The sequence below is a fragment of the Canis aureus genome, chromosome 17 (genome assembly GCF_053574225.1).
Source record: "Canis aureus isolate CA01 chromosome 17, VMU_Caureus_v.1.0, whole genome shotgun sequence".
NCBI classification, from domain to species: domain Eukaryota; kingdom Metazoa; phylum Chordata; class Mammalia; order Carnivora; family Canidae; genus Canis; species Canis aureus.
In genome coordinates, this window is record NC_135627.1 from 16764829 (window position 1) to 16783468 (window position 18640).

Here is an 18640-nt window from a genome sequence, read left to right on the forward strand (position 1 = left end):
ATATGGCATTTTTCAGTGTAGGTTGAGATACTGCATATGACTTTGGAGAGCATCAGTCATGAGTGGTGTGATCATGGACATTTATTATGGAACTGCCTACAACTTTTGTTACTTTAAAAATAGGCATTTTATTTTTTCAAGGGTGCTGATCCTAAAAGAAAAGACATTTTACTTCTGTATACACTTACAAAGAGTCATATACCAGATCTCATTAACGCATTAGCCCTGTTTATTTGTCCTATGTCTAATGTTATGGCTCAATAAGGCAGCTCAGATAAACTTAGATTATATCATCCTAATCTGTGGAATGATCCCATAGGGTCATTCCCAATGTCGTTGATGGCCTTTGCCCCCTTCCCTATGTTTCTCATAGTGACATTTTCAAATGCTACTAACATACATTTTCAGCATTCAAATTCCAGGGATGAGAATTTAGTATAAAGGGCCCTAGACATGCACCAAGTATGGATCCTGATCTTTCCATAACCATCCCTTAACTTGAGTAAGTCAATTAATTGTCTCTGAACGCCTGTTTTGCATTCACAAAATAAGAATAAATCCTATAGTCTTCCCAGGATCAAAGCAATGCACATGAAAGCCTTTTGTTAGTAGAGAATAAATGGTTAAAGAAGTATCATTATACATTTTTTTTTAGTCTGTAAGAAAATATATTTGATTTTATGGGTCCATTTTTATGCGGGCCTATAACAATACTTCACACAACAGAGATCATCAAAAAATAAAGTTTCACTCAATAAGGTCAAACAGAAATTTTTAAAGAATCTATTATATCACATAAAATCCAGTTATTTTGTGTTAATACATTTTTCTATGGAAATAAAGAAACAGGAACAAAGAAAAATAAAGGTGAAGCCCCAAATAAAGATTCGAAGATAAGGACAAATTGCAGATTTATCAACCATCCTAAGACTTGTTTTAAACATCAACAATGCCATATCTTTAACAGAAGTTATATTGGATAATGGCAGAAGTTATATCTAAAAATCTACTTTTTTTTTTTTTTTTGGAAACATTAAGCCATTAAGGTTAATTTAATGAAATTTCATATAGCAAGAATGCCAGCTGTTTAATAATGAAGAATGCTGTGCAGCAGTTAGAGAAGGCTTCAGGGGTTGTTTTATATGCTGTTTTTAACAATTCAACTAAGCCAGGGGTCATTTGAAGATGAAGAGATCGGAAAAAAAAAAACCCACAATGATGGCTGAGCTAATTATTTATAATAGCTAATGGAATCTGGTATGGAGGAATGTAGTTGACTATGTGTGTAGCCTATGGTGATGTACTCTTCAGGAAAAAAAGTTGTGTTTTTCTTTAAGTATACAGTTAATGAATTTGATATATACACACATAAACACACATATGTATTTCATTCTGAGTTGCTGATATACGTTTTCTTCACATTTTGAGAAAAAAATTGCTGTCATTATTTTTTTTTATCTTGAATCCATATTCATTTCCCTTCTTCATTATGTCTCCTTGACTATCATGTCCAATTAAACATAATTGTACTACTTTTACCTTATTCTTACCTAACTTCTGATCTTGGTACTCTCCTCTAAATATTTTGGGTTTGATTCCCTTTTGTAAGATAACTAGCATTCCATAGAATTATTTTAAAAATGTCCTCAATCCTTTTCTACAAACTCTAACAGTAGAAACAGTATAGTCTTCCCATCCCAGAGGATCATGTGCATGCATCTGGGGAATCTGAAGAAAAGCCCGGAATAGTCTTTCTCCATAGAGTGAAAGAGTCTCATCATCCATCAGATGACATAAGTTGTCATTTGCCAAACATTAATTCTAAGGTGGCTTGGAAGAAACCAGGGGAGGAGGTGATCTGTATTCACAACTGCCATCATCCCTGTTTGGTAAGAGGACAAAGAACTGACCCACATAGAAAATGGGACACAGTAAACACTGGGGCAGAAATAGAGATTATACTAAACAGATGTCATTTGACTGTTTTGAGGATAATAAAGCAATCTCTGAAATTGAGTAACATTGTGAAGGACAAGAGTGGATGCAAGAGCACCCTATCCAATTCAGTTCCAGCATTATTGGAACTTCAGGCAAGTGACGTCATCTACTATTACATGAATACTTTGGGGCTTTGTACTATTTTTCTAAATTATCTCTAGACTTATGATTTATGAACTTATGATCAATAATTTTTAACTGCAGACACTAGAAAGAGTTGAAGAAGCCAACATAATTTAGAATGTCATTAAGTATGTCAAAATGCTCAGGGGATAAAAATTATATTGCTTATACAAAAAAAAAAAAAAACAACTAATTAACATTGATTAAGGCCCAAAAAATTCAACCCAATGTGTTTAGTTTCTTTGCTGTGTTGTTCACAGTAAGTTCTGGGTGGGTTATAAAGATGGTAGTCTCAGTCCATGCTTTCAAAGAACACAAAACTATGTACAGAATGTGATATAAATAATACACTGGGTTGAAAAAACAATAGGAGAAGGAAAAGTAGGTTTGGCAGGTAAATATAAAATCTGAGTCCAATTTCTCTTTTGTAAGATAACCATTCCTTAGATTTATAAGGAAAAGAAAAAATATCCCAAACCCTTTACTACAAACTCCAACAATGGAGAGTATAGTTTTCCTGTTGCAGGAGATCATGTGCATACATTTGGGAAATCTGGGAAAAAAAAGGGGGGCAGAATAGTCTTTTTTTATAGAGTAGAGGAGTATCACTGTTAATTAGACATAAAAAAAAACAAAGAGTAAAACACTAAGTTTAAACATATGGTGAGATCAAAATTGTGTTTAAGAAAAAAAAACATAAATATTTATATCAATTATCCTTTAGAAGAAAAGTGATTTGTTCAACTCAGATTTGCTATAGTTCTCTGAGTTACTTGATGGAAGGATACATGGCCATAATCTCACTGGCCATCAAGGCAAATGTATCCAGCAATCCAGGAACCCAAAGCACATGTAAATACACATCTTTCCCCGAGGAAGACTTGGCTTTATGGGCTCAGCCATTGCCAAGTAAGCGATTTACCTGAAATGGGATTTAGCTGGATAGGGATGAGGACTAAGGAAAAGAGGAATTAGTGAAAGGGCTGGGAAAGATTGCATAGTGACTTGTTCTAGGATAGAAGCTTGGAAGAGGGACAGGGTCAACAATTGTAATTGGTTACCCAAGAAAATTACCAGTGATGCATAAAGCTACATCCAAATAAGTGCACCCCAATCTCAACATTGATATCTTACCTGCTTGAAGGCAGAATTAACATCACCTTTCTCACCTCTCCAATACTTAGCACAATACCTGTAACCTCTTAGATACGCAGTAACCACATGCTGAGTGAATTACTGAATGTATTTGCATGTATTGGAGCATTAGTTAATTTGCAACATAAAGCAGACTATCCATGAAACCATCCTCTAGTTTATTCATTTTAGTACCCAAAGTACAAAAATATGCTGCTGTTTTGTGTTTGTGTATATGTGTGCCTTAACAGAGATATTAGAAAAAGAAAAATCTGTCAAAGGAGAACAACATTCTATTGAAGAAAAATACTGACGTTCACAAAAAAAAAAGAACAAAGCTCTTGGTGTCCCTCTATCTTTAACATCCCTCTACCAGCAAAGGGAAGCCCAGAGGTTAACAGATTTAGCAGAAAAAGCAGGTTGTAGTCTCATTGACAGCTAGGAAATGAAATGACATCAAGTATTCAATGATTGCCCTCAATTAGCCTATGTAAAGCAAGAATTAATTACCAGCATTGAAAAAGTTCACCTTTGACTTTTCTTTCAAGATCTCACTTACACTGAGTGTTCCTCTGGCATTATAAATATAAGTCCGGTAGACTTGATAACTTGCTTTTCCCTTAATATATTTTAGTTGGAAGTAGTATTTTTTTAAAATATGGCAGCTCAAACTTAATGAAAGAGGACTCCTAGTTGGTGTAATATATAGAATATAAATCTACATATACATGTAGATGTAGATACAGATGTAGATCTATATAGATCTATAGATCTAGATACTAATTCATGAATGACTGATTTACTGATCTGGAATGTAACAAACATTAGCAGTATCACTTCACGTATTAGCTTTGGAATTCTCAAGGCGGCAATTAAATGTATTAAAGTAAACCTATAAAAGAGTTTTATTACTATTCAGGGAAATAAATCATAAAAAATAATGTCTATATAGGTACAGATCCCATTTTTTGACATACTCTAACAAAAGCTGCATATCTTTTTTCCCAAGCCAGTAATAAAACCAAATGAATCCCTAAAGCCATTCATTTAATGAAATAATTTTGTTAAGCAAACAATAAAAACCTCGTTGGCAACAAAGAAGTTGCATTGGAGCACATGGAACACTGAATGAAGACTAGAATGTGATTTGCTGGGTCTGGGAGAGTCATCTGGGCAAATGGAAAGGCATAACTTGGCTTAGCCAATATTGGAAGGAGGCATCAATCTTAGCTAACAGAAGAGTTAGGAGATATAAAGAATTGCCAGATTAGAGGAGATAAGAATCCAGAAAAGGGGAGAATATAAAAAAGCAAGAAAGGGAGCTTGGGAGAGGAAATGAACATTTGCTTGAGCACTCAAGTTTCATCCCCTATGCGAAATACTTTTATCTATGGTTTTGCAATGATGACAACATGGTATCAACTAGAAAGCTATACTGGGGTCAGAAGGATGACCAACGAGAGGAGAAGTGTGTCTTTTTTTGGAAGATCATGGGGTTTGAACTCACCCAGATGTGGCTTTAAGTCCCAATCTTTTTTTTCTTTCTTTCTTTCTTTCTTTCTTTTTTTTTTTTATTAGAGGTATCTCTGTGGATAAGGAAACAAAACTGGGCAAATACGCTTACTCATAACATTAACTTAACTGTACTTACTCTTTGTAGCTAGTCATTATTTGGTAAAAGAATGTCCCAAATCCTACTCACCTCTATAGCTACCTGACATTTCTGAATGCCTACCAACCAGTCAAGAGAGAAGGAGATGGATATAATTGATGGTTTAACAGGAACAAGTAAGCCTGAATGAAATGTTTTAATGTCATGTTTAGTGATACATACATAAACATTGCAATTGGCCTAGTAACTGCCTATCATGTGGGGGTTTCCACACTCCCTCTAGTGAATCCAAGGGCAGAAGCACCAATTTTTTTCTGGCCTTCCAAAAGAATATATATAATTGATCATACCTTGTAAATATCAACCAGAAAAATACATTAATGGATCAAGGTAGTATTAATTCATTACCTCCTTGCGACATTGGGGTTCAACAAGAAATACTAGACACATTCTTCTGGAGATAGTTGTGAGGGGATGAAAGAGAGTCAGTCTCCTGGTCTCTGCTTCTTCATCTGTAAAATGGAATATTCTCAGTGTGTAATGTAGGTTGTTGACACAGTGCTTTGACCTGTGTCTGCACATAGTGAAGGTCTAACACAGAAGAGCTATTATGATTATTAATATTAATATAAGAGATGCACCCCCCAAAGGTATCTGTAAGGTATAGTTTTGATAGATTAACCAGATGCTGTTCTTTTAAAATAGTTATCTGTGAAAAGATGTTAGGGTGTTTCTCCAGGCCAGTACTCATTAAAATGGGAAGAAAAAAAAAAAAGTACAAATGGAAAAAAAAAAAAAAAAAGGTTTTAAAGGCAAATGAAACTGAATTGTGTGTTTTCCAAAGGGGTTTATTTTTTCTGGCTGCAGCCCTCCATTTTAAAAAGCACGTTATTTGCTACAAAACCAGTCAGTAAATAATGAGTCATGCTGCAGAATTTTGTGCCTTTTCAGAGAAATATTTTCTGACAGCAATATATCTCTGAGTAACTTTAAAATTCTGTTGAAACTGGTTTGTTTAGACAATGTTAGCCAACTTCTGCCTTGGGTGTTAAGAGTGAAGCACTCTGTTTCAGCAGAGCAAGGCTAGGCTGACTGATCTTGAATATAGTAACGTTGCAGTCTGCCCCAAAGTAAACAGAAATTGGCAATTTGAAAATGTCATCAACCCAGAGCTTTCAAAGGTGTTAAATATTTAACTGTAGCTAATAGACTGCAAAGTAATGCTTGCCTGGCCAAATACATGTGCTTTTTATTTCTCCTTGATCACTCTTGGCATCTTCTTTTCTTTGTAGTCTCAGTCAGCTTTTCAGAAGCAGAGCAAGGCTGAAGGCAGTGACAACAACCTGGTTCTAGAAAACTCTGGGTTTGGCTTGAGGAGGCGGCTTTAGAGTCTAGGCCTTGGACCTGTGCTCAAGTCTCAGATACAAAACCTAAAACCTATGTGACTTGAAGCCCACCTCTGTGGGCTCAGGTTTTTCATCTGTAAAGTCTTGTGCATGGTTTAAAAAAGAAATGAGAAGCTTTTCATCTTGATGAAGTCCCAATAGTTCATTTTTGTTTTTGTTTCCCTTGCCTCCATAGATGTATCTTGCAAGAAGTTGTTGTGGCCAAGTTCATAAAGGGTGTTGCCTGTGTTCTCGTCTAGGATTTTGATGGATTCTCGTTTCACATTTAGGTCTTTCATCCATTTTGAGTTTATCTTTGTGTATGGTGCAAGAGAGTGGTCTAGTGTCATTCTTCTGCATGTGGCTGTCCAATTGTCCCAGCACCATTTATTGAAGAGACTGTCGTTTTTCCAGTGGATAGTCTTTCCTGCTTTGTCAAATATTAGTTGACCATAGAATTGAGGGCCCATTTCTGGGTTCTCTGTTCTGTTCCATTGATCTATGTGTCTGTTTTTGTGCCAGTACCACACTGTCTTGATGACCACAGCTTTGTAGTACTACTTGATTTCCGGCATTGTGATGTCACCGGCTCTGGTTTTCTTTTTCAATATTCCCCTGGCTATTTGGGGTCTTTTCTGATTCCACACAAATCTTAAGATGATTTGTTCCAACTCTCTGAAGAAAGTCTATGGTATTTTGATAGGGATTGCACGGAATGTGTTAATTGCCCTGGGTAGCATAGACATTTTCACAGTATTAATTCTTCCAATCCATAAGCATAGACTATTTTTCCATCTCTTTGTGTTTTCCTCAATTTCTTTCAGAAGTGTTCTGTAGTTTTTAGGGTATAGATTTTTACCTCTTTGGTTAGGTTTATTCCTGGATATCTTATGCTTTTGGGTGGAATTATAAATGGGACTGACTCCTTAATTTCTCTTTCTTTAGTCTCATTATTAGTATATAGAAATGTCACTGATTTCTGGGCATTGATTTGTATCCTGCCACACTGCCGAATCAACAAAACTAAAAGGCAACCTACAGAATGGGAGTAGATATTTGCAAATGACATATTAGATAAAGGGCTAGGATCCAAGATCTATAAGAACTTATTAAACTCAACAGCAAAGAAACAAATAATCCAATCATGAAATGGGAGAAGACATGAACAGAAATTTCACCAAAGAAGACATAGACATGGCCATGAAGCACATGAGAAAATGCTCCGCATCACTTGCCATTAGGGAAATACAAATCAAAACCACAATGAGATACCACCTCACACCAGTGAGAATGGTGAAAATTAAAAGACAGGAAACAACAAATGTTGGAGAGGATGTGGAGAACGGGGAACCCTCCTGCACTGTTGGTGGGAATGTGAACTGGTACAGCCACTCTGGAAACCTGTGTGGAGGTTCCTCAAAGAGTTAAAAATAGAGCTACCCTACAACCCAGCAATTGCACTACTGGGGATTTACCCCAAAGATACAGATACAGTGAGACGGCAGGACACCTGCAACTCAGTGCTTATAGCAGCAATGTCCACAATAGCCAAACTGTGAAGGAGCCTCAGTGTGCATCGAAGGATGAATGAATAAAGAAATGTGATATATATTAATATTAATAATATATATTATTAATATTAATATATATATACACACATACAATGGAATATTACTCAGCCATTAGAAACGATGAATACCCACCATTAGATTCGACGTGGATGGAACTAGAGGGTATTATGCTCAGTGAAGTAAGTCAGTCAGAGAAGGATAATCATTATATGGTTTCATTCATACGGGGAATATAAAAAATAGTAAAAGGGGTTATAGGGGAAAGGAGAGAAAATGAGTGTGAAAAATCAGAGAGGGTGACAAAACAAGAGACTCCTAACTCTGGGAAATGAACAAGGGGTAGTGGAAGGGGAGGTGGGCGGGGGGATGGGGTGACTGGGTGATGGGCACTGAGCAGGACGCTTGATGGGATGAACACTGGGCGCTATAGTATATGTTGGCAAGTTGAACTCCAATAAAAAAAAATACAAAAAAAAAAAAAAAAAAAGAAAAAGAAAAACAGAGGAGGTAATGAGCATTAAGTACTCACTTAACACAGTGCCCAGCACAGAGTATGCTCAGTAATTATTGGCCATAAGTACAATATGTATTGCTATCACAATTTAGGTGCATATCTAATACTTTTCTATCTCTGGGCATTTGCACCTTTTTCTTTAGGATGCTCCTCCATTGGACTGGGCAGAGGTGTCCCTTTCTCAAGTCCTTGTGCCTCAACTCAGATGGCATCTCCTCCCATGGGCCTTGACTGGTCCTGATCTTTCTGGTTAAATCTGCCATTCCTCATTCCTCTGCCACACCTAGCCACCCCACCGCACTCCACTGCACTCCACCCTATACTGTCTCACATTCCACTGCATCACCTGACTATAACTGAAATCATATTAGTTTTTAAACCTGTTGACAGTATCTCATCAGTCCAATACAAGCTCTTTAAATAATTTTTTTTTCATCTTTTTCACCATAAATTTCCAGAGTCCAGAACAGGACATGATTCACTGGAGCTTCCAAACAGATGCTTATTGATGAACCAACACTTATTATGATTATTATATCTCTGTATTAACTTATTTAATTTATGCATTAGGCTGTTACTCAGAATACAACATTATATTATTAAAGAGTTCCTGTAAAAGTTAATCCATCATGCAGATATTATAAATGACTTTTACTAAATATAGCATCAAGTGTGTCATTAGTGTCTGGGATTCTGGTAAAAGTAATATGCTAAGGAGAGCTGGGAGAAAAGTGTATACTATTAGCATAACTTATCTCCTGATCAAGTTAAAAGTATGAAGCTCTTTGTGATAACTTCCCAAAATAATCCAGTGCTCTTAACAATGGCTCTGAGAAGAAGTAAGATAGAAGAAAAGGTGTCCACCAATCCAAAAGTGTTGGATAATGGTTACCAGAAGTCTTTTTCCTTCCTTGTGAGAACTTGACCTCCAGTGAATGGTGAAGCTCTGTTCCCCTGGTCACTTGGTATATACCAACTATGTTACTTACGAATAGCACCTACAGGAAAAATGACTCTGATTGGCAAACTGGGTCTAGTCCTGGAGGAACCTAAAATTAAACTAAATAATCCAAAGTGGTCTTCATACTGTTGGGTATCCCCAAACGTGGTGACTTTTCTGTCATGCCCCTCATCATATACAATGGCAACCATGCCCATAGATCTGTTGGAAACATTGACTGCTATGAGTATTGAGGCATCTGAGCCTAGGCAGCACTGCTGACTGCCTGGTTTGGACTTGTATCCTTGTAGCTGAGCTGTCAACCATGGTGCAAAAGAGATCTGTTTAGCAATATGGACTGCTTGCTATAAGGCCTCTGCCTGAAGAGAAATCTTAAAGCTGCCTGCCTGGCAAGCTGGGCTTCCCACTCTATACCTTTCTAATGAATCTCAAGCTAGTATGGCCAGGGACAGTTGTTACAAACTAAATATGTGCAACTCCCTCAAATTCATATGTTGAGACCTTAACCCCCAATTTGAAAGTATTTTCAGGCGTAGACTTTGCAAGGTAGTTAAATTTAGTTGAGGTCACGAAGGTGGGGCCTCCTTCATTGGATTAGTGTCATCCTGAGAGGAGGAAAAGATAGGAAGTTACTATGCTTATCTTGTGAGAAAACAGTGAGAAGATAGCCATCTGCAGGACATGGAGGAGGATACTCACCAGGAATCAAATATATGGTATTTTGACCTTGGGCCTCCTAGTCTCCAGAACTGTAAGAAATACATTCCTGTTGTTTAAGCCCCCATAACTTTGTTATGGCAACCAGAGCTATGAGCAGTCTTTTGAGACTCAGTGCTTCATAAAGCCTAATAAGGAGACACCCTGGTGGGGAAAGCCGGACGGCTAATGGTTTGATGGTTATGGACAGCACAGATATTATTCTGCAAAAGTGTTGCCTAGTCAAAGGACATAAGATGGAGCCAATGAAGAGATGAGAAAACCATGAGAGAGTAGCAGCTCAGCTTCTGATTAGCTAAGGAATTTGGCAGAGAGGCAATGTAGAGGTCCCTAGGAACCCTTCAATCATAGAGAAGGGAAGGAGACATGGACTATTTTAAATCTGTTTGAGAAGTTCTTGGCATATAGAAGCTAAATAAAGAAGCTAAACTGTATACGTAAGCTAAGTAAATATACTAACTAGAGTGGCACTTTACTACTTTATCTTAAAACTATCTCCATTTCTTATTCTCTGCTTCTTTTTTTAGCTACATTCTCCATACAAGAGCTTTCTTGGTAAGGATAAGCAGTACCCTAACTATGATGACCTACATATATTGGAAGAAATTGAAGAAAAAAAAAATCTCACAATGTAAGCGATAGAGAATATAATCCTTGAATAGAAGGAATTTGTACATTTGACATGACTCCAAGTTTTCCTGGTGCTCTATTCATTCCTAAAGGCAGCATGTCAGTAGAAAAAAGGATGAGGGAGGAAGTTAAGAAATCCAGACTCGGGGTCAGCAGACAACTCATCAGAATGACACTGAGAAGGGGCACTGGCCTCTCAGCCCTTCCTGGAGACAGATCCTCATCTAAGGAATGAAGAGAATGACGGGACCGGCAAAGCCCATGCGGGACTGACATTCTGGAATTATATTACCCCTTATTCACATCCTATTATCTATTATGACAACATTTTGTTTATTTTGTCTTTTTGTTTTTTCCACACACAAAGAATTACAGAAGTGTTGACCCAGACTTTTTTCTTCTTATGTCTCTTCCTTCTGCATGCACTGCCTTTTACGATCCCCCAAACACACCTCCACTTATATCACTGAGCTCTCAAATGGTGCTTCCCTGCCCACCACCAGACATCCAAGGCTAGACTTCCCCATTGAAGCTCTTCATTTCTATCCATACAAATTCCATACTATGCCTACACTCCATATTATATGAAAGATAGGAGTGAACAGGCTGGAGGCATAAAGCTTTAGCTGGTACAAATCTGAATGAGCATGTTTAAGTCTATTGTGCAACTTAATAATCAATGACTCTTTGGGAAGAAGGTGATGAAATGTGTATTTCACAGACAGCCCTACACCTAAGTAATGCTGGTATTTTTGTAAATAGAGCAAAAAATATCCAGAAGTAATGAGTCATCCTACAGTTATCCAGGGTGAGTTGACATCATTATTTTTCTTTATCATTTGTGACATTTTATTAATAGTTTAGGTGCTTCATTCTCTAAGACCCCTGAACAAATACCAGAGAAAATGAGATGCTATGAGGACTATATGCAAAGTGCATACTGTCAGATATGTATGAATTCTCTTTTAAAAATACGATTCATGAGTCACTTCACCCAGCAGAACTATGGTTTTTGGCAACTTGGCTCGACTCTCCAGAGTCCTAATCTTTGCCAGACTAAACCAGGTATAACAAACTCCAAGCTTTTATGGTGAACACTCATCCAAGTTTGATTCCTCCACGCTTAAAATTCATTAGGTAGGGTGCTTTCATCATTTTCCGTAACTATTGGTTGCATATTGTGATAGTTTCTCATCAGTCATCCATGATCCTTTCCTACCAACTATAAATCTCATGTGGTTGACTTTCAAAAGTGATTTATTTATTTCAGTCTAAAAGGGTAAACAAACCAAGAATGAACTGCAGGTCTCAGTGTGAACCAAGACATAATCCGTAATTCTGGGACTCCTCAAAGACTACTAAGCTTCTTTCCACCCTTCGTGAAATGAAATTGCAGAGTGTCCTCCCCATCACAGAGGAGACGTAAGACATGACAAAGAAAGATGAAGCCAGAAAAGCAGCACTCCCCTGCATCTTCAATTAGCCGTGGAGGGAAAATGAGACAAACAGTCATGTATAATTTAGAGGCTTGCTCTCTGGTTCTTCCTGCCATGGGAAGCCTTTCACGGAGGGAGGAAGTGTGATCTAGTGCAGTGCTCGGAGCTGGGAGTCAGTCGTCTTGGGCTGTGTTTCCAGTTAGTTCACGGACTTACTTTCTGACCTGTATGCTACTAAATTTCTCTCAGAGTGGCTGAAACAACTTGCTTGTACAGATGACATGTTTGGTTATTCTGGGCATGAGGGCAGCCGTTATCCCTTCAGCATGCACATTAGGTTTAGCCTAAAACAGACAGGATGAGAAAAGACCATGGTGTTTGAGACCAACACACGTTGCTGAGATGGACAATAAGAGGCCAAGGAGCATGGGGAGAGGTTATAATGTGCATCTTCTACCTAGAGGATCGTCTTTTGTTTTGTGTTTCAACTGGTCAGCAAATTATAAACCGTCCTAATGATGAACACTGTTTCAATAAATGCCAAATCAGTCATTCTAAAACCTTCTTTCACCAAGAAAGAATGTGGACAGAAAAGACCTATTTTCTAGAAGAAGTGGGTCTTGGTTTATTATTAACCTTAAGCTTAAGTGCTGAGATCTAGGCAGAGAAGTTGGAAAGTTAACTTCTGCAAGCACATTTCCAACAGCAATCACTGTGTCTTGAACTGATATGCACTGAAAAAAAAAATCATCCTCATCCACAGAAGAATCCAGAAAGAAGTGAGAAGACTCCTCCTGCCACAGTGAGTGTGGAGAAGCTTCTAAACCTGAGGAAGGTACAGAGTAGGCAGGTCTCTCCAGGAGCAGCCATTGAGTGGAGAGGAACCAAATACGGTTGGCACACTAGCCAGAGGGCCTGCCTCTGAAGGAGACTATATAAAATGGCTCAGCTCCTCAGCCTGAACAAACAGGTGGCATGTATCAGACCAGTTGTCAGTTTAGAAGACCAGTGAGAATCCTCCTTCACTGGAGATTAGTATTTCAAGAAGGCACAAAGGAAATACCTTTGGGCATTCAGAGAGAGAATTAATAGCTAATATTTATTGAGTACTTAGAATTAGGCACTATATTAAGTGCCTGACATTTTATCTCGTAGTTCTTAAATCAATGTTATGAGATTGCTGCATATATATTAATATATATTATATATAATATAATATATATATTACATATATAATATAATTATTCCATGGGTTAATATATACATTAACCCATGGAATAATTGAGACACAACTGAAAAACAAAAATAAGTAACACGTCTATTTTATATCCATAGAAGGTAGAGGTTTATGAGGGTTTTTTATGAATAACTGAAATTGAAAGACAGAAGGTAGATTTAGTGGATTTGGTTTTGGCTCTGGTCTTTGAGCCTAATAGGGCGAACAACTGTCTCGATTTGCTCAGGAGTGTCCTCGTATCTCTCACTCCTGGTAGATCATCCCTCCCTCTAAATTAGCTAAGTAGTTCTTAGCTACTTGCTCAATAAACACAGAAATCTAAGCCCAGAGGGCTAGGGTAGAGATGCAGCATCTTTTGCTTGAACAGGTTTCCCAGCTGATGCTGAGGCACACCAGAGTTGGGAGACAATTGACTTTAGCTTAGAGGGTACTGATAGACTATAAATCAGCCTTCCCAGGCCTACACTTATCTAGAGTTTGCGTGCACCTGCTAACTTCTCTGCCTTCACCTGAATTCCTATCTGGTGAAGGTGCTAAGCTACGCCCCAAATAACTATAGCACAGGAGCCAAAAAAATAAAAGCGAATGAACAGGTATAAGAGAAAAATGGTAATTAAAAAATATGGAAGGGGTAGGGGGTAGGAATATGGCAAGATAGGAGAGGAAGGTGAGCGAGAAAGCAGTGCCCTGAGGCTGGGGAGCAGGGAGTGGCAGAGAAGGGGATACGCCCCCTGACCCTGCACTCCTCTCCTTCCAGAAACCTCTGCTCCCTCCATGACTCCTTGTTAGCCGCACATGGCCGGCTCTCCCAGCTTGTATTTCTCTCAAACCTGGATCACTGTACCAGCTATTTCACGAGACTAAATAAATGGTGTCAACTTCAGAAAGCATAGCACATTCTGTTTAGAGAAGTGGACATTCCTTCATACCATTAAGCTGTGATAACCTTTGGCAAGAAACATATATTCCTTTGCTCTGTCTTCTCTGAGAAGAAATTTTCCTTCTGTTCTCATGTGGTCAGTGAAGAAACAAAGACTACCATATTTAGTGGAAGACAAAAGGGCAGGCTTTTAGGAAAATATTGACTTAGAAAACCTTATCCCTGAGAAAAAGATTGTAACAGAATGAGCCAATGAAAAATCCCCACTGAGATTTACAGGATTTAGAACCTTTCTTTTTTAGCTGATGTTCACATGTCACTTTTAGTTGACCCAGAGCATTAAATCATGCTAATTTTAGCTAGCTACTGTATTTTTGGAAATTAGGGTTTAAATCCCACTTTTATAGTGAGAAAAAGTTATCCCATGAAGCTGCCTGGTCAGAATCTAGTAAAAGAACAATCCTTTCTTGAAAGAAACTGGAAAAAAAAAAAAAAAAAAAAAAAAAAAAACATTGCAGAGAACAGCCCAAAGAGGACTGAAGACTGAGTACTTTACCATGCATATGTATTTTTTCAAAATTATGTTAAAATAAGCTTTTATCCAAAAAACTACATTCTTATTAGTAGCCTACATAGCCCAGCATTTCTCCCTAATAGGGATTTATTTCTCTATGAAGAATGTCCTAGTGGCCATAACTATACATATCCACTCCTTTCATATTTGTCTTTTAGCACTTCCCTTACTCTGTTTTCCCTTCTTGTCATTTTTATACACACCTTCTTCCCTAGATGAAACTGCACTGAGGATATAGGAGGTGACTAATTAAGTAATTTATTTATTTATTTATTCAACCAATATTACTGAGTTTACCTGGTTTATGTCAGGCTCAGTTCTGGGGCCTGCAATACAATAGTGAAACAAAGTCACTGAATTAAATTTACAGGCTGGGGTCAGGGGGAGAGGAGTAGGAAGCAAACCAGAAATCTTGATGTCAACTATACATGCCAAGGAATAGATAACTTTAATGACTCTAGGGACCTAATTTTGAATGGTCAAGGAAGGATCCTCAGGGCAAATAACACCAAGTGAGTCATTTGCTCTGCAGGTTAGTAATAATTAACCAAGCTCTAAAGGGATAGGAAGACCTGTGCCAGCCGCAGACAGGGCAGGGCATACGTCAGGGCAAGGGTTGCAGTCAAGGCATGGGTAGGTCCTGAGCTCATGATCTCCAGCGAGCACTGGGTTCTGTGCCTTGCATGTAGCATGCACTCAACAACCTAGGTTGAATTAAACAAAAGTCCACCTAGATCAAAGTGTATGTGAAGAGATGTAAAGTCAAAATTATCCTTCGGATATTTTTAAGGGCTCTAATCATTCTTGGTTTTGTTTCTCTTTCTTTTCTAGTCTTTGTTACTTAAGAGCTTAAGGAGCCAAATCAATGAGGAAAAAATCTTACTCAATTTTTGCTTGAAGATGAGTTACATTTGTTTAACAACAGAAATCCAAAGGACATCAGATGTTTCCTCATCTGTGTTCTATACATGCATGAGTTGAAAGTTGGAATAAACATTTTTTAAGCTCAGCAAATTTTCCCCTCCGAGTTGGCCAGATGTTCTGGCTAAACACTAAGCTGGTGGTTAGTAATCAGGCCCTTCTTTGATGGTAATCAGTTTTTACTGATCAGGGGAAGAGTGTTTCCAATAATTCTCCCTTCATTTGTGAAATAGAGTATACACTTAATTTGCACCAGCTATACATTGGAGCAGCATTTGCCATTTGCTTATAAAAATAGTCTCAACAGCCATTCCACAAACAAGTAAAATGGGGTTATTTTAGCTACAGAGTCCAACTAATTTTGATTGAAGAAGATGTTTTTCTGACTGATAAGGATTCTAAAAATATTTTTACTCTGAGGCAATTTATAAGTACAAACTAAAAAAAAAAGTGACTCAAAACATTTTAAAAAATATACTACTAAGTTAAATTTTCCCTGTTTTAAGATTCCTTAGTATAGAACTGCAGCTCATTTTGCTTTTACTTCTTTCAACAAAATATGATTTTCTGGTGGAGTACTTGTTGCATTTTCATGGTGCATTAAATAGAAACCCTAAGTCCAAAATACAGCTGCTGCTGCTGCTGCTCTGATAAGCAGCTAAAATTATCTCAAAAAGGAATACCTTCATTATTGCACATCTCTTTTCAGGCAGTGGCTTCTCAGTCATATAATGCTTAGCATTACTGATTATTTTTAAAAAGTTACAATCATGTCCCTGTGGATTAATGTTCAAGAAACCATATCAACACTAGTTCTAGGGAACTCAGTCCAAGCACTGCCAAACAAGCCCGATGTCACTGTGACTGAGTTAAAAATAGTGCATTCTGCAGCACTGCATTTTATTTTTGAATCCATCAGGGGTGTCCACTGAGCTAAAATGAGTGATCCAAAGTAAGCTGATCCTTTTTTGCCACTAGTAACAATTATATTAAAAAATATATATTTATTTGGTCTTTTTTTTTTTTTTTATTTATTTGGTCTTAAGTCAAGCTGAAGGAGATATTAAATATATGTGTTTTACTTCATGAGAATGAAGCCAGTCAACTGAAACATTATTTTACAAGATTGCGTTAGCAAACTGTCCAAAAGCAGTATTTTGTTTGTAAAAATTCTGACAAATACCTCAATATTTTTAATGGTGATTTGATGATGAAAATGGTTATAGAAAAAAAAAAAAAGAAAATGGTTATAGTATCTCCTTGCATCACCTTTTCTTTTCCTTCCCAAAAATTCAAGTTTTTTAAAAAATATTTTTCCTTGGCATAATGTAATACACTATAAAATCATCTTTTAATTTAATAAAATTGATTAATTTCACTTTTTTCAGAAAGGAAATGTTTCAGACCCACTCGCCAAGTACATGTGCAAAATCCATTATCAGTAGCACTATGCCCTAGTTATAAATACTCAGCAGACTTCCACAAATTTCCTTCAATTTTTTTTTCACTCACTGAAAAAGAAAAAAGCCGAAATACATCAATTCCAATGATCCACTCCTTTCACTGAATAATTATCTGCAAGCACTTGTTACAAACTTAAGGGCTGATGGGAACACAAATCCTGTAATGGAACCTAAATAACTTAGAGCATAGCCTTTTCACTTTGCACTCCGACCTTGGACCCTGCCAAAACCTCACAACACTCAAGGTCTGATTTGAGTTAGATATCGAAAGTCCTCATCAGGCATCCTGTTGCAGTCACTTATGGCTCATTTGTCATTGGGCTGTGCTGCGCTCACATAGGTAATAGGGTTTCATTTGGGCTTAGAAGCTGAGTTTAACAAAGGTTGACTTTTCTTTCATCATATCAAAAAGTTAACTTCCAGGAAAAGTGATAGAACTTGGGAACAGTACTGTGTTATTCTTTGAGGTACAGGCCCATTCCATAAATTAAAAGTCTCTCAACAGGGATAACAGCAATGATTTTCCATTTAAGAGGTCAGCACTAAAATCAGATAAGACACTTTTGGGACTCATTAATTGTTCTGTGTCTTTGTATCTCTGGGGTACCTTATATTCACCATTGTGAATTTTTGTTAAATGGGACCATAATCACCCCCAAAAGAGTAACCTGCATTAAGAGTCATGCATGTAATCTGAAGCATATATTAATTTAATGGTTAAGCTTAGTCTTCTCAATAGGATTCTGTCTTCTCGGACATATATATGTATGAAAATGTAGATTATACTCATTTTTTTTTAAGTTTGGATTCTAAATAACACTTATGAAGGTAAGGGGAATAAAACTGACATCCTTATATAACCTACTTGGAAAATTCTTAAATATGTGTGACCATTTTTTAAAGCAACTTAATCAAGTGATACATGGTTACCTGTATTTGTAGGCATGGAGATTTCTGATACTTAAAAATAAGTAAGTTGTCCTTCCCCAGAACACATGGACTTTATGATTAAAAAAAAAAAAAAACAATGTTGTTTGTTTATTTTTATATAGCTTCATAAAACAGATAATGGCCAATGGCCTATAAAAATATTCATCTATTCCAACTACACAGACATCTAGATAGATCTTATGAGACTTACAGAAACATACACTGATCACTAATTTTTTATCTCTTACTAGCTTTTTACTAAAGGACTTGATTCTAATCTTCCAGGAATATCTTTTTACTCTTTCAACATTGGCCTTGAACATTTACTACTCCTTCTGCCATTAACCTTACACAATTTCTGTTAATATACACTTTTTATTAATTTGGTCACAGCTGGACTCTATGGTGTGTGTGTGCGTGTGTGTCTTTGTTCTCACAATTTCAATGTGTAATAATATGCTCAAAAAATGCTACAACCCACACGTCAGTCTCAAATTTTGTTGGTTCATCAGTGGTGCTAATTTATTCCTGGTAGATATGAATCAGATACTATA

At 37.1% G+C, this 18640-nt stretch overlaps 1 protein-coding gene and 1 long non-coding RNA gene across 4 annotated transcripts in view; one reads left to right on the top strand and one right to left on the bottom strand.

Annotated features, from left to right (window-relative positions):
* The window catches only part of LOC144287829 (uncharacterized), a 54447-nt gene extending 43430 nt beyond the window's left edge, over positions 1 to 11017 (top strand). Inside the window, exon 7 of one of the 2 annotated variants that reach the window (XR_013355581.1) lies at positions 10543 to 11017. This is a non-coding gene — a long non-coding RNA (uncharacterized LOC144287829). The remainder of the gene's footprint in view (positions 1 to 10542) is intronic. The other variant, XR_013355583.1, reaches the window with a different exon arrangement.
* GPC6 (glypican 6) overlaps positions 1 to 18640 on the bottom strand; it is a 1085955-nt gene that overhangs the window by 574997 nt on the left and 492318 nt on the right. The gene's annotated exons all lie outside the window — the stretch shown is intronic.